The sequence below is a fragment of the Columba livia genome, chromosome 3 (genome assembly GCF_036013475.1).
Source record: "Columba livia isolate bColLiv1 breed racing homer chromosome 3, bColLiv1.pat.W.v2, whole genome shotgun sequence".
In the NCBI taxonomy this organism is placed as follows: Eukaryota; Metazoa; Chordata; class Aves; order Columbiformes; family Columbidae; genus Columba; species Columba livia.
Genome location: NC_088604.1, coordinates 29189041 through 29205926, shown reverse-complemented (window position 1 = coordinate 29205926; position 16886 = coordinate 29189041). Strand labels below are relative to the sequence as shown.

The window sequence follows — 16886 nt, the reverse complement described above, 5'->3', positions numbered from 1 at the left end:
TTCTGAAACTGGGGAGCCCAGAACTGGACACAGTACTGCAGATGCAGCTTCTCTAGAGCAGAGTAGAGGGGGAGGATAACCTCCCTTGACCTGCTGGTCACACTCTCACTAATGCACCCCAGGATACCATTGGCCTTCTTGGCCACAAGGGCACATTGTTGACTCATGGTCAACCTATTGTCAAACATAACTTCCAGGTCTTTCTCCGCAACGATGCTTTCCAGTAGGTCAACCCCTAACCTGTGCTTGTGCCTGGTGTTATTTGTCCCCAGATGCAGGACCCTACACTTGCTCTTGTTGAATTTAATCAGGTTCTTCTCTGCCTAGTCCTCCAGCCTGTCCAGGTCATGCTGAATGGCAGCACAGTCTTCTAATGTGTCAGCCCTTCTTCCCAGTTTGGTATTGTCAGCAAACTTGCCGAGGGTGCACTCAGTCTCTTCATCCAGGTCATTGATTAACAGGTTGAACAGGACTGGACCTAACACTAACCCCTGGGGAAACTCACTTACTACAGGCCTCCAACAGACTCTGCTAAATCACAGAATGGTTAGGGTTGGAAAGGACCTCTGGAGATCTAGTCCAACCCACCTGCTAAAGCAGGTTCTTCTGGAGCAGATCACACAGGAGTGTGTCCAGGTGGGTTTTGGATGTTTCCAGAGAAGCAAACTCCACAACATCTCTGGGCAGCCTGTTCCAGTGTTCTGACACCCTCAAATGTGTCTCCAGATGCTATCAATTGTATTGATTAAAGTCACAGTCCAGTCGCACAACTGTAATTATTTTGTGCCGTTTTAGACACCCTAGAGTGAGAGAATCTTATTCATTCTGAGTACACATGTAACGTCACCTTTTGTGCCTGCTTAGCAATCTTATGTTCACACTTCTGTGGATGGCTTCAGCCCTTTATTACTGATGCATCACATTTTGTGTAGCTGGCCTTTCATGATGACCCTCTAAATCTTTTTTTCAGGATTATGTCTTTTCACTGTCTGTTTTAGCTATATTGAAAGGGAAAGCAGTTGCAAAAAGTACATATTTTTTTTACCAATTTTTTGTGACACTGTTCTTCATGTACCAAGAGGAAGAATCTCCAATAAACTAAGAATTAAGACTGGTCTGATGTTTAGAGTCTAATGAACCTTCTGCTTCCAGGATGTTTACCAATCAGGAATAACCTGCATTAGGGATTCCCCTACCACATAACATTTTGCAGATTCTTAACACTTTTAGAATCTTTCTTCAAAACATGTTACCATTACACATTTTTGCATCAAAAAATGGACCAGCAAGAGAAGTAGAAGAGCATCAGAAGCTCAAAGGAAATAGAGATAGAGGTTTTGTTGGATAGATTTAAATACATTTTTATGTTCTAATAGTAGTTTAATTCCTCTGTAATACAATTCTACCACACAAGAGCATGCTAAACAGATTTTGCTCTGTTCAGCTTAAGGGAAACTTCTCTGTTTCAGCAGACTTAAACAGAGGGCAAGTTATTTATATGAGGAAAAAGAGAGTCAATAAAATACAGCTGTAAAGCATCTTGTAAGAATGGAGGGTAATTTAAAAATCAATGAATTGTTCAGCTTCCAATGAATAGAAATAAAATGCTCTTTTTTCATAGGTGCCTTGTAGTACTCTTTTGCCAAGTTATAAATGTAACATGCAAAAAACCCTTTCTGCAAATCCATCTTTGCCTTTGTTGCAACCACTACATGTCAAAGTACTACAATCAGTCTCAAAGGACCATACAGCTATCAGTTGCATTGATGACTGAAGATGTATGTCCCTACCAGAACATGAAATAAACATTTCAGCTACCATTATCGATCTTTAATCTGGGTTGAGCGAAACCTTCAGTTTTGCTGTTTGTGAGAAAGGAAGGTAATGCGTTGCAGCCTATAACTACAGAGCACATGAATGCTCCACAGAAAACAGAGACATAGATATGTCAGTATATGTAACGTAGATAGATATGTCAGTAATGGTGTGATATTTCTTGTCATGTGCCAGACTTTGAGAACTAGGGTTCCTGAATATGTCAAAATACTTTCAACAAAAATTTCAAAGAAAAGACTGTATTCGAGTATCATTATCAAATAAATAAATAAATAAATAAATAAGACGATAGAGTACTTAAATTGCTGGTTCGTCAGATGTTAACTTTTAATTTCAGAGGTTGTGAGTCACCTTTTCTCAGACAGGGACTGCAAGATTTTATGTATCATATAATCCCATCTAAATTCTGCAGTGAGAAGATAATTGAGCCTTAAGTGAAGTGTCATCCCTGTGCAGGCCATCTGCACCGGCTGAATTGTATTCAAAGGCAGCCTATGAGAAACTAGAGTACTCAGTTGATGCTTGTTGGAAAAATACTGTACAAATTAATCTCCATCTCAGTTAATGTGATAAGATGGATTACAAGCATTTATAAAGTAGTCCAGACTTCTGTATTTCTATGTTAATTGATGAAATTCAGATCCAAACCTGTTTTCACTGTCTCCAAAGAAGCTCTCATTTATCTGATTTTGGCTTTATAATTCACAACATTGTAATGAACCCAGTGATGGCGCCAGACTCCTTATCCTTTGTGTTTTTTATAAACCGGGGGTGTCAAACTCATTTTCACTGGGGGGTCACATCAGCCTGGTAGTTGCTTTCAAAGGGCCGAATGTAATTTTAGGACTGTATAAATGTAACTACTCCTACACTTATACAGTCCTAAAATCACATTCGTCCCTTTGAAAGCAATGGTGAGGCTGGTGTGGCTCCCAGTGAAAATGAGTTTGACATCCCTGGTATAAACCAAGACAAATAAAGCAACGTTCTTTGGGTTTTCAATACATTACATAAAGAACCCTCATCCTCCCAACCCTCTTCTCCATTCAAAACTATCTTTCTAAACCTAGCATAGTAAAAGTGAGAGTGACAGTGACAAAGAAGCAAGGAAGGATTGGGGAAGCCAAATGATAAAGCAGTATAAAATTATGATCAGATTAACTGAATTTTCAGGTAATGTAGGACCATAGTAGTTTCTAGGCAACAAAATGAATGCAATCTCTTTTCAAATTTGTAGGAGCCTTTGTCTGCTATGTACGTATCATATTTTTATATTTTGGGGTATTTTTTGTCCATCTAAAGACATCTAATTTATATCTTCAGTAATTCAGTCCAATCTGTACTTTGGACAGTAAATGATAGCTCCAAACTCATCCTCTTTCTCTTCTTCCAGTTCTCAACTATGCCAGAATGCATAAAAAGAGGTAAAATAGCCAGTGGGTGCCTTTTCATCTTGACTTGTAATATTAAAGTAAGCTGCTCGACTAACTATACAAGTATTGCTGAAAACAGAAACACTAATTGGATAAGCCTTCTATATTTACATAGAGAGACCGAGCTATAAAATCAGTATTTATCAAATACGAGAAATCTTTTCTAAAAATGATGTATATTAAAATTTAGCCAATGGCATTGTACTTTGTCTGGTTAGCTATATATATGCATTAATAGAAAGGGACAGATGAATAGCATGGTCAAATAAACAAGCAACAAAACATGACAACAGTGGAGTTGCATTGACTGATAACAGACTGTGGGTGTGTGAACAAATGCCTGCAGCGCACCCAAGGCATGCATTAATCACACCTACTATAAATTCTGCATTGTGGGGTTACGATTTTAAAATATGCCTGGGAAAGTAAATCTATTGAAGGTTAAAGTGATTTTAAACATTTGATTGTGGCAGGTGGAGTAGATTTGCCTTTTTATTGCTAGAAGTAACTTTTTGCCTTTTGCATTTTTTTCAGGTCATTTGCAAACTGACTAATTTCAACAAATCTCCTTTCTCTACCTCAAAGTGGAACAGACTGTCAAACTGAAAAAGAGATGCACAGGTCCTGAGATAAAGGGTAAGAGCTTGTGTAAAAAATTCCCTGAGCTTGTGCTAAAACCCCTTTGTGCCTACTATCATCTTGTCCTTTAAGATGAAGACAGGCATGCACATGGAGCTCAGAAAGGACTTCTGGCTTAGGGATGTTTTTACTTTGCCTGATGCCTTCAAAGGTTGTTTTAAGGTATTCTTTCCCCTTAAAGCAAAAGTGCAAGAGGATCAAATGTGGGTTGAGTTCTGGGAGGCTGGAGAAGAATAACAAGTTCTAAATTGTCATCTTTATGGGTTGGGCCTATTTCATCTCACACTAGACTAAATACTTATATGGTAAAAAGGAGTTAGGGATGGAGAAACTGTTTTTCTTGTTAAAGAAATACACAGTTTACTGGCTCTATCTTGATCTATGTCACTGGACATATTGAAGAAGTAGATTATTGAACCCTTCAAATAGTTTTCAGGTTATTTCCTTTCAGGTAACAATGCTTCTTGAAATTAGAAAAAAATATAATAGGATGACAGCTGATGATATATTCACACTTTTTTTTTTTTTTTTTTTTAGTTGAAGATGTTGCTCCTTTCTTAGCTCCGTAAAAGAGTGATTTCCTTTGAATTACATAGGCAGTGAGTCATATAATTTTAAATAGCAGCTCTCAAAACACTTCCATCAACAAAATGTATACGTAAATAGGGTTCAAACATTTTTTTTGGGTAAGTGAAAGGAATTACCAACTGTGTGGAGGAGAGCTGCAATAAATTTCCCTACTAAACCAAAGCAGCTTTTTATGAAAAATAAAGCTTCCATCTCTTAAATCCAGTTGCTAATAGGATAATAGCTAGTCTGGAGAACCTCATCCATGGAGGAGAATGGCAAACTGAGGCACTGAATTTAGAATTCTCCTAATGTATGACAGCAATACTAGCAAACTGACATGTTTAGGGATCATAGATTAATTTTTTCATTCTCAGTTTTCACTTCTGTTTCTTCTGAAATGAAAATTCTTCTTTTATGAAATATTAATCAAAAGCTCACATTTCCATAAAAAATAGATTCTGAGGGAATATTTTCAAAAAGTTCAGTTCTGTTTCCAAACCAAAATTGTCTCTGTGGCAAAATGCATGGAAGGGCTTCCTGAGGTTTTGAGGTCTTGAGGTATAACAATATTTATAGAGGAATATCCCTGTGGAGGATGCCAGTCAGTTATTATTTGTTATTCCAGATATACCTGCAGGGAAAATGTGGAAGACATTTGCTGCTATCAAATATTATTTACTCAGCTGATGCTTCTAAAAAATAATGAGAGATATAGAAGTTGTAGTAAACTAGGCATTTCTATTCAGTCCCTTCATAGTGATCAACACCAGATATGAGGATGATAAGGAATTAGCTCCAGAAAATGTGTACAAGAATCACGGCATGACCAAGCTTGCGTATTTAGATTTTTCTGTCATAGTGATATTTGCTTCATCTGTCACTAAAACCATGCCAAATTTCCAAGTCTTCTTTAGTTACGTATTCATGTTTATTACTAAATATTAATAATCAAAACAAATATAATATTTTTGTTCATTTACTTTTCTGCTAGAGTCTCTACATTCAACTGAAATCAGGCCTCCCTTTTTCAGGAGATGTATATGTATATACGAGAACAAGCAGAGAGAAGAAATAGCAAATAGCTTCAACTAGCTAGCAAAGACATAGGAAAATTATTTTAGTCTCCTGACAGTTATATGGATGTCTCAAATCCACACTATAGTGTGTGTTCACTTAAATTTCAGATGAATGGGTCATCAACTAGACGTTGTCATACTCTGAATTTAGATAAATATATTCTAGAGAGTGAAATAAAGGATTTAGCTTATATTCTCTGCATGTTGCATAGATGCCTTTACTGTTAATGTTAATGGGACCAATGTGGACATATAAAGCGACTCTTCATTTACAGGAGCTGATGTGAAACTAGAATAATGAAGTATTGGAAGAAGGATTAAAGTCAAGTTAAAAGAGATATAACCCTCATATCATGCCTACTGCATTTAAAAATAACAAGACTAATCAGAAGGGAATTCAATCTGCAGCATAAGGGAACATTTTATGAATATGAACTTCCAAAATTACAGACCATGGTTTTTACAAGTGTTTTTTATAGCAGAAATTAAAACATAGACAGAATTAATTTTTCAGAAAAAAAAAAATATGTATATATATATTTTGTGCAACTGTTACATGAAAAAGTACATATGAAAGTTTTTTTTACTTTATTTTCAGTGTTCTACTGCAGATTTGAAAATTATTTTATTAAAAAGGACCTAAAGTCTGATATTGTCATCTTCAATGACCAAATATCTCTTTATAAAATAAATAGCCTTAAAATAAAAACTCTTTCCTCTGAGTTAAAAGCTAAATAATAATATTTAACTATTTGTATCAGTGCACAAACTGCTTTTTTGTGGTTTTTGTTTTTTTTTTTTGTGCATTAAATATGCCCAAATTTTCTGACATTTTATTATATTTCACCATTCTTGGCATGCAGCCTGAGACCAGCGGCCAGAGCAATACTTCCAAATGATAAAAATGAAAAAGAGAAAATGAGATAGAGATATACCTGTCCATCCAAAACAATGGGGAACTCTTCAAGGTTGAGTCATTAATGGCAGTCATTCAAGTCCCCTCACAGTTGGAATAAGATCCAGAGGGTTGATTTGAAAAGAGGGAATAATCTCCTAGATATCAGGGTCACTCTTTTTAAGTGCTACCTTGTTACTCTCACATTTTCAAATTGTTATTCAAGCATATATTGCTTGAAATTGTATTGCTAATTTAACAGTTGAACAATGGCAGTGGTCACATTTCATAATGTATGTTATTTTACATCTTTTCGCCAGCAAATACTGCATTTGCATTTTTTTGTTTTATTCTACATGAAGTCATAAATTAACTAGGGAAAAAAAAAGGTATTTTTCTTAATATGAAAGCCTTAAAACACAAAGTATAACTCTAACCAGAGAAAGTTATATTGTATGCCTGTATTCTATTTTGTAGAACTAGAGAAAGAGCAAAACAATAAAGTCACTTAGAAAATAACATTTGCTCTTCCAGTGTTTTTTACTGTTTGGAAATGACTATGGCTGAAGTGCTAATCATCTGAATTCATCTCAAGTGAAGCTGAGCTTAGATGAAAGATGGTGACACATGAGCATAATTTTAAGTTCAGCCAAGTTCAGCTGAACATCCTGAAACCTGCATTAATTCTGTTGTGAACCGTTAGCCTACTGGCATTAGATAAGATACAACACTGCATCTGAATAAGACTGCCCAACTCAGGAGAAGACTTTCAACCTGTTCTCTCTGCTAAAAGTATAGAGAACTAATATAGAATTAGTTGTGTTTATCCGTCCCCTAGAACAGATAAACACTTGTTCTTTCTCTGAAAGAAAGAGGAGCAGTTCCTATGCATAAAATAGCTACATGAGGAGAAAATTCACCTGAATTAAAAGAGATTTGAGGATACCATTCTGAAGTCTCTCAAATATCTTGTTAAATTAAGTGTTTGAAACCAATCTCTGCCCCCTGTACAGATGAGCAGTCTGGGTACAGCACATTCTAAGGTGCTAGGTGACTAGAATGGGAAAGTAAGAAAGGGAACAACATTATTTCTGTTGATGTCATGCTATAATTTAAAATATTCAAATGAACAAATGACAATGATAATATCACTATTTCACACTAAGCAGAAGACGTTAGCAAGAGTTTTTGTCTGAAAGTAATCCATATTTCAGTAGAAATTCTGGGATCTGGAGGAGCTGAAATCAACTTGGAGACAATAGTTCCACACTGTGGAACTGAATTCATGGCTACTGAATGTGTGAGACAAAATTGCCAGCTTGTTGTGTTTTGTATGAAATAACACATATTATAAACATACTCATCAGACTGAATCTTATAGGTAAGATAAGTAGGAAAATTTTCACTGTGTAAATTGTGTTGCATGTTAGGTGTAGTAAGGGCACCAGCTAGTGACTGGTGTTTCTGACATAGGTGTTTTTGATCTAACAGAAGAAACTGAAGAGGCATAGAGAACAAAAATATAAGTCCTCAGTGGTAAATTGATGATATCCACACTCTAAAGTGTGCCTTTTGTGCTCCGTGCTGCACCTCACAAACATTCTGAATCTATGTCAGGATAAGAGCCAGATATGCATCAGCCCTCTATGCAACCTTGTTTCTTTGGTAGGGAGGAAATCATAGTGTGGTTCAAAAGATTCCCTAATTTGGAGAAAAAGACTCCCTGAGATTCAATATCCTACACTTCAAATCTAGCACATAACATACCCAGGAATCTAGGCCTAAATTATTGTATTTTCTTTATCATTATTATTTTCTGTGATTTTATTTGGAAAATGTGCACTGTTATCCCACAAAAGAAGACAAACTATCCTGAGCTCTTGTAGATTAAATAAGGGATAGTATATAGTCCCTTTTATTATAACAATAATGTGGGTGTTTTTTTAATGTTGAAGCACACCAAACAAAAAATACAAAGCTATGTCACCGTTTATTGTAAGAACTTATTTGCAAAAAAGCATCTGGAACTGAATAAAAAAAAAATCTGACAATGTAAATTCACTACAGGAATAAAAACTATGTTAATCTATTTTTCTAACATCATGCAAGGACTTTTGGAGTGTCACATTAGTATCTTTCTTAATAACTTGAAATAGCATTCTTGATACCTTAATATGAAAGACTTAACTGTATATTATTCAGTAGAGATAAGTAAAAATTAATACATTTATTCATGTTGTGTTCATATATTTTACTCCAATAAATCAATTTTAAAACTGCATCCACATTTTTATAACAAGCTAAAAAGATTATTAATTAATACCTATCGTACTCCACTTGCCAAGAAGCTACAAGATAGATTCAGGGAGACTATCTACTTTCCTTTGAGTAAGGGTTCTTCTATATTAGGAAACTGAGCAGTGGCAGGTCCTATTATCTGGTCCTGAGGTCACACATCGAGACATGATGTGGCCACATCTATAGTATTAAAATATCTTACCCTAGAAAACCAGAATCAAGGCTGTATACTGGAAAAGATAACTATGACTATGGTGTAAGAAGGTAAATGTAGACAGAATACATGCCTTTGTGAAAATCTGTAAACCTCACCATTTTTGTCATAAGATTTCATACACAATTTCTCTAGCTTTTGCTGGTGTAGCCGAGTAGAGGTGTAAGCAATGGCAACAGCTCTATGACATGCTGCATGTCTGGATAAGAAGCATTCTCTCTTCTTTCATGCCTATGCTAACCCTAGTCCTACAAACTGAGATCACAACAAAAAAGTCTTCCATTAGTTTTCCACTCTGTATCTGGAAACCAGTAATGCATTCCCCATTTCCTTCCACATCTCTGTCATAGTGTACTGCTCTCTTTCCCATTCTCTAGCTCCCTGTTTCAGCCAGGATCCCAGTCTGCTCTGATGGTATCTTGTTTTGTACTTCATTCTGCCTTGACATTGTCCTATGGATTCAGGGCCAGGAAGCAGTTGAGGGAATCGACTAGGTTCTTGCAGGACATTCTGGGAATGTGGATCAGAAAATCTGGACCTGCTTCTGCATAAACCAATATAAGCCACTGATCTGAACATGAGCTTTAACTATTTGGATAGTGATATGGTTAAGATGTGTATTTAAATAGCTTCCTTCAAATAATAGCTGTTGGAGTTGAGATACTTAGATGAAGGCTATGAGAAAAAGTGTCAGGTAATTGAAAGTAAAAGTATAATGTAAATGATTGAAATCTGTGGGTTTTGTAAAAACAACAAAAACAAAACAAAAAAAACCTTATAATCCACTGATAAAACAACCTATCCAGTGACAAAATATTTTTATTTTTCCAGCCTTTTTTTCCTAGGATTCATATAAAAAGGTTCAACTCTATTTACTATGAAATGTCTAAACTAATATCTAGACATTAGATCTTTAGAGTCATAGCAGAAAAGGTATCACAGTATCACAGTATGTTTGGGATTGGAAGGGACCTCAAAAGATCATCTAGTCCAATCCCCCTGCTGGAGCAGGAACGCCTAGGTGAGGTCTCACAGGAACATGTCCAGGTGGGTTTTGAATGTCTCCAGAGAAGGAGACTCCACAACCTCCCTGGGCAGCCTGTTCCAGTGCTCTATCACCCTCACTGAGAAGAAGTTTTTTCTCAAATTTAAGTGAAACCTCTTGTGTTCCAGCTTGATCCCATTACCCCTTGTCCTATCATTGTTTGCCACCGAGAAGAGCCTGGCTCGCTCCTCGTGACACTCACCCTTTCTATATTTATAAACATAAATGAGTTCACCCCACAGTCTCATCTTCTCCAAGCTAAAGAGACCCAGCTCTCTCAGCCTTTCTTCATAAGGGAGGTGCTCCACTCTCTTAATCATCTTTGTTGCCCTACGCTGGACCCTCTCCAGCAGTTCCCTGTCCTTCTTGAACTGAGGGGCCCAGAACTGGACACAATACTCCAGGTGCGGTCTCACCAGGACAGAGTAGAGGGGAAGGAGAACCTCTCTTGACTTATTAACCACTTCCCTCCTAATAAACCCCAGGATGCCATTGGCCTTCTTGGCCAGAAGGGCACAGTGTTGGCTCATGGTCATCCTGTTGTCCACCAGGACCCCCAGGTCCCTTTCCCCTACACTGCTCTCTAATAGGTTTCCCAACCTTTACTGAAACATGGGGTTGTTCCTGCCCAGATGCAGGACTCTACACTTTCCCTTGTTAAATTTCATCAGGTTATTCCCCGCCCAACTCCCCAGCCTGTCCAGGTCCCGCTGAATGGCAGCACAGCCTTCCGGCGTGTCAGCCACTCCTCCCAGCCTAGTGTCATCAGCAAACTTGCTGATAGTACACTCTATTCCCTCGTCTAAATAGTTAATGAATATATTGAATAATATTGGCCCCAGTACTGACCCCTGAGGCACTCCACTGGATACTGGCCTCCAACTAGACTCCGCACCATTGACTACCACTCTCTGGCTTCTCTCCTTAAGCCAGTTTGCAACCTACCTCACTACTCTATTGTCTAGACCACACTCTCTCAGTTTAGCTGTATGGATGCTGTGGGAGACTGTGCCAAAGGCTTTGCTGAAGTCAAGGCAGACCACGTACACCGCTCTGCCATCATCCATCCACCTTGCTACATTCTCATAAAAGGCTATGAGGTTGGTCAAGCATGACTTACCCTTAGTAAAGCCTTGCTGACAGCCCCTAATAACCCTCTTATCCCTGATATGCCTTGAGATAGCACCAAGGATAAGCTGTTCCATTACTTTCCCAGGGACAGAGGTGAGGCTGACAGGTCTATAATTACCCAGATCCTCCTTCTTGCCCTTTTTGAGGACTGGAGTGACATTTGCTTTCCTCCAGTCCTCGAGCACCTCTCCCGTTTCCCAAAACTTGGCAAAGATGATGGAGAGTGGTCTAGCAATGACTTCAGCCAGCTCCCTCAGCACCCGCGGATGCATCCCATCTGGACCCATGGATTTATGGATGTCCAGACTATTCAATTGCTCCCTAACCCAGTCCTCATCAACTAAAGCAAACTCCTCCATTGACCTGGCTTCATCCGGGGTCTCAGGGGTACAGGGCTCCCCAGGACAGCCTCCGGCAGAGTAGACAGAGACAAAGAAGGCATTCAGTAATTCTGCCTTCTCTGTATCTTCTGCCACCAGAGCACCCACTCCATTCATCAGTGGGCCTACATTGCCTCTGGTATTAGTTTTATCTGCTATGTATTTGAAAAAGTCCTTTTTGCTGTCCTTGACCCCTCTCACCAGGTACAGAAATGCTAATGACTATGCCATATATATATAATGTTATATCACTATGGTGTATATATATTATGCAATGCCTGAGTTATAGATACGACAATATGGAATAGGACAACATGAACCAAGGTGCCTTGAACTGTTGTATTTATTAGGCTCTGAGGGACAAAGACGAGGAGAAGTAATATCTGTATAAAGAGTTCTTTGCTCTAAGCTACTACCAAACATAGATCTATAGATAGTTCACCAATGGTTGTTCCCGCTTTGCTTCCAATAATGTTTCCTTGAAATCTTGCCAGATTTAAGTTCTGGTAAGAGAGAGTTCTGAATTACTTTCTATTGTTCATTATTTAACATTTTTATGTAGCTTCAAACGTATGAACTTAACAGTGGAGTGCGAAAGTATATGGTCCTTGTCCAAAAGAGACCAGCTCAAACAATGAAACAGCAAAAAATCATGCACACAGTTAAAGTGAGAATAGAATTACTTATAGGTAATCTATGTCGTCCAGATGTGGGGTTTTTTTGAGAAATAAGAACCTTTAAAGCGAAAGGAGAGTATGGGACAAGGAATTAATCTGTTGCAAACCACAAGTCTGACTGCAATATTGATGAACAGGGAGGATTTTTGAGTTTTTGTTGATATGATGTCCACATTGATATGCCTCTCCACATTGATGTGATATTAAAACTGAGCCCAGAAGCCAAAGAGTAAACTTTTTAATTTGAATTAGCAGAGTAGCTGCTATAGGCTAATTTATTCACAGGTGTGGATTATCCAGGATGGGATATGATTATAGTATATTAACCAACAGTTTGTAAACATGGTTGGACTCCATGTTTCTGTCTTGTTGAAATACATGGTATACCAATGGGAAGTTGGAATGGTAATTTTCCATTAGAGTTCTGTGTGGTTGTCAGCGGTAGACCTGAACTGTATCACTCACTCACTGATCTGAGAGCAGCAGTTTCTTTTGATACATAAACAACCTGTAGGAATCATTGTTACTAAAGTAACTCAAAGACAGATGGTTCGCCACACATATGTATGGGAAAGGAAAGGCACAATTCACACATCATACTTAAACTAGGGTCCAATGCTGGAGATGTCCAAATGTAGGAATATACATTGCTGAAATTTGGGGAAGGCCAAATACATCTATAGACCACTTTTGTAACAAAAAAGAGGTAGACTGGCATAGAAATTATGTCTGTAGATTGAGACAGGTTTATTTGTAATTCTGTCTATAAATAGGCATACATTGAATGATCTTCAGACCAAATATAAGTGGTATATACACACATACACACATATATTTTAGTAGCTATGTTAGTGTCCACGGTATCTATAACACGATATATGACATGAACACTAGAGATAGCACTGGCTGTGAGTTTCAGGACTAGAAAACTATTAATTATAGCTGTCTGCTATACTGCACTTCACGCATTTGTCTGTGCTCATGGAACATAAATCAAAATCAAGTTAAATTTCTAGTGCCAGAACATTTGTCTTATTCACTAACTACTGTTTATCTGCTGCTACATATCCAAAGCTTGAAGTATCTGAATTATCTTGCTTTTCCTGGGAGTCTGATTACACCTCCATTAATTTTGTGCTTTACAATTATCTATAGCTGGTATAACTGTGCTGTTGTAGCTGTGAATTCCTTATAACACCTAAATGAGGAAACAATTGGGTTGATCAGAGATTTTCAAATGATAGTAATTCATGAGGTGATACAGTTGAGAACTAATAGTTAAGCGTCTTGCTAAGGGGACACTGTTGATAGGACCCCAGACAGCTTGAAATGCTTGGTAAATTGAGCTACCTGTAAGTACAATTTGCTTCAGTTCTGGTTTTCCAATATATTATTTTGATATTTCACATATATTTTCCTTCATTTTGTATTTGGGAAATTAATTTTTCACATAGTATTATATAATACTTTTAAGAGAGAAGAACTCTGTTGTATAACATAATTTAGTGTCTTTTTTAACCAAGCCAGTTCCATCCTTTTTGATATGAATTCAACAATAGTCTGAGATTCTTACTATCTGTCTCAGAATGATATTTCATCTAAATAAACAACAATAGTTTTTTTCTAAACAGGAGTATTTATATTCCAGCCATGTTGTTGTTGTTACTGTTGTTGTTGTTTCTGAAGACAATCTGTAGAGGGATTGCTCAGACCTACCATTGACCTAGTCAGAAATTCCCTTTGATGTTAATGGTGAGGCCTACTGAAGGAGTTGTCTTCTTCAGGTTTAAAATACCTAAGTATCCTGGAGATAGATACAGACTTAAATCCCAGTAGGACTGAATCAATCTTTAACCTTCAAAGGCAGATAAATCAATTGCTCTTGTGTGATGTTTGGTTTAGACTTTTGAAATAGCAGACCTTTCTCCTCAGTTTGGAGTGTAAAGTTGCAAAGGCCTTATTCTTGAAGAAAAGGAGTTGCTTTTGTAAATACAGTCAGCAGACTTCCCAGAACTATGTAGTGGGTTGGGACACATAATATGTTTGTAGAATACCTTGGAACGAAATACCTCCAACCTGATATAAAATGTTATTTCTGTATATTTATATAAACCTCCCAATTAAGAAATATCCTACACATCAAATATACCAACAAAAAATGAGATATATTTGATATTTTAATCATGTTTCTTCTTTTCAGAAAATATTTTTAAGATAATTATTCATCTGATAACAGTCAACAAATCAGCAGAGGGAAACAAAGCTCCAAATGATATGTGAAGTAGAAAGACACTTTATTAAAGGCAGTTTTGAACTGCAAAAGACATGTATCGACCTACATCCTGAAAGGAGATACTTTGCAGTTTATGCAGGCTGTGTTCAGAAATACTATTTTATATTAATAATAGGACTTTAAAATACACATCACAAACCAAAAATGTTTACAAATCTAAATGAATGACTAAGTATCAAATAAATCCCAGTTTAAAGACAAGTATTTTAAGGAAGCAAAAGATATCTTCTTCAGACTAAAATCTTGAAATACAGTATTAATTTTATAAATTTTGCACACTGAATAAAGGTTTTAGGAAGATTAGTTACCTGCCTAAAGAGCTTCCAGACAGATTATGTTTCACTGGTATATATTTTTCTAACATTAATGCAAATTCTTTGTATCTATGATCAAATTAATACATTTTAGGCAATGAAATGATTCTCCTGGTAAAACAAATTGGAAATATTAAAAATTAATTCTTTTTTCTCTTCAGTAGGATTGCTGTCTAGCTGTGTAGTCCATCAAGCAGACAATCTCCAGCACAATACCATCTGATGCTGTCATTAAATCCTCAGCGTCAGGTTTCCTTAGCAACAGATGAGCTCTCCCTGCTTCGCTGTCTGCATCTGAAATCCGGAACAAAAACAGTTAATATTATACTGGTTTTCTACGTTTTTTGGGCAGATTTAATCTGAGAGCTTCTATATCTGGAAAGAAGTGGTAAGTAGCAGTTAAAGTTTGTGCTTACTAAATTAGAGGACTGTATTTTAGCTGTTAGTGTACACGCACACCAGATGGTGGCCTGCTCTATTCATCACCAGATTAGAAAGATAAAGTCTGGGCTATATGTAGGCCTGCACACGCACTTATGAGTTTACTTTGTAAAGCATTAGATGTTACAGGGATTTTAGTGTTTATTTAAGACAGCAAATCTTGAAAAATTTTACTGTCATTTGATTATAAATTTGACAGGATGAACATATTCCCAAGATGTTTTAAGTTAGTTTTGATGCTGCTGTTTTCATGCTGTTATCCTTCTCCAGGCTGACAATAGCAAGTCATATGCGAGTTATGTAGGGTGGAACTGCTTTAGAAGTTATTGTTCACAGAACAGACAACTGTATTTGACTCAAAATATATGATAATAATTAAAAACTGTGACCAGAACTCATGTATGATTTCCATAGAAAAATACTGCAAATGCTTCTGAATGTGATTTAGAGACAGAATGTTTGTACTTATTAATATATTCTAAATAAAAGCTTTTCTCTGTTCACTTAAAACAAAGAAACCATCTGCTGAAATAAGCTTTTTTCATTTCTAAGACAACCAAATTTTCCTGAAACAAATAGAAAGCCAACCCAGCTAGCATGGGAAGCTCCAAGATCAGTGGAGTTTTGAGTTTCATTTTAGTAATTACCCATTCTTTCTCATTATACTTTTATGATCTAATTTTGTTGTAGCAATTGATAACATGCATGATGTCTTTACGGAATCTTTCTTAGATACTGTATCCATGTTTTGGAAGCAATATTTATACAAAAAGTAGTTGATACATTTTTAAAAACACCTTCATAAATAAACCTGAATTGCTGTCATTTCTTGGTGTACAAAATTTGGCTATGTTAATCATGATAGCTATGACATAGGTTGAATAAAACAGTTGTGACTGTGGCTTTATTACTTAAATTAAAGTAAGAGATTGTGCTGTTATACTTCCGAAAATTAGAAGAAAAAAAAGGTAATACTTTGATATAATAATCTTCTTTGTTTATAAATTTATGACAAGGGCACCACTAAGAGGAAGAAACACTGTAGCAAGTATCAAAAACTTTCATAGAAACAGCATTTTTTCCTTTTTTGTAGAGGCATCTCCAATGATTACTTCTAATTGTATTTGTTCTGTTCTAAAATTGTACCATTATGTATTATACTAATCTTTAAGTAACTGTGAAAGCTAAATTATAGCTATAATTTCATGTTTCATTTGTAAGTAATTTGCTAAATAATTCTGATGATTTCTCAGAAGTCCTTAAGCAATTTCATTAAAATACCATGTTCAACTAATTAAGGGTTAAACCTCTTCTCTGAAGTAATCAGGACAATGATAGAGACTTTCCAAGTAACATGAACTGGTCTCTTTCCTAAAGAAGGGTATGATATGAGAGGAGGTAATCATATGAAAGGCATGTAAATATTTTCAAAAAACTTGTTATAAAGATAGAATACCATTTTAACATGACATATTTGAAAAGTTTTAAACATAGGAAGATACATACACCTTCTTTATAAGTTGTTGTGTTTTAGGTTCATAACATTGCACAACAAAAATGTCACTTGGTGTTTACCCATCTGTGAAGAAGAGTTAAATAAACCCACCATTTGAAGTATTTAGTTAGTAAAACTGAAAAGGGTGT

General features: G+C 36.4%; 1 protein-coding gene across 1 annotated transcript in view; it reads left to right on the top strand.

The window, feature by feature from the left end:
- The first annotated feature begins 15056 nt into the window (after nt 1-15056).
- Nucleotides 15057-16886, top strand: part of EYS (eyes shut homolog) — an 870368-nt gene continuing 868538 nt past the window's right edge. The window contains exon 1 of the mRNA XM_065056200.1: nt 15057-15189. The gene's annotated coding sequence lies outside the window, so the exon portion shown is untranslated. The remainder of the gene's footprint in view (nt 15190-16886) is intronic.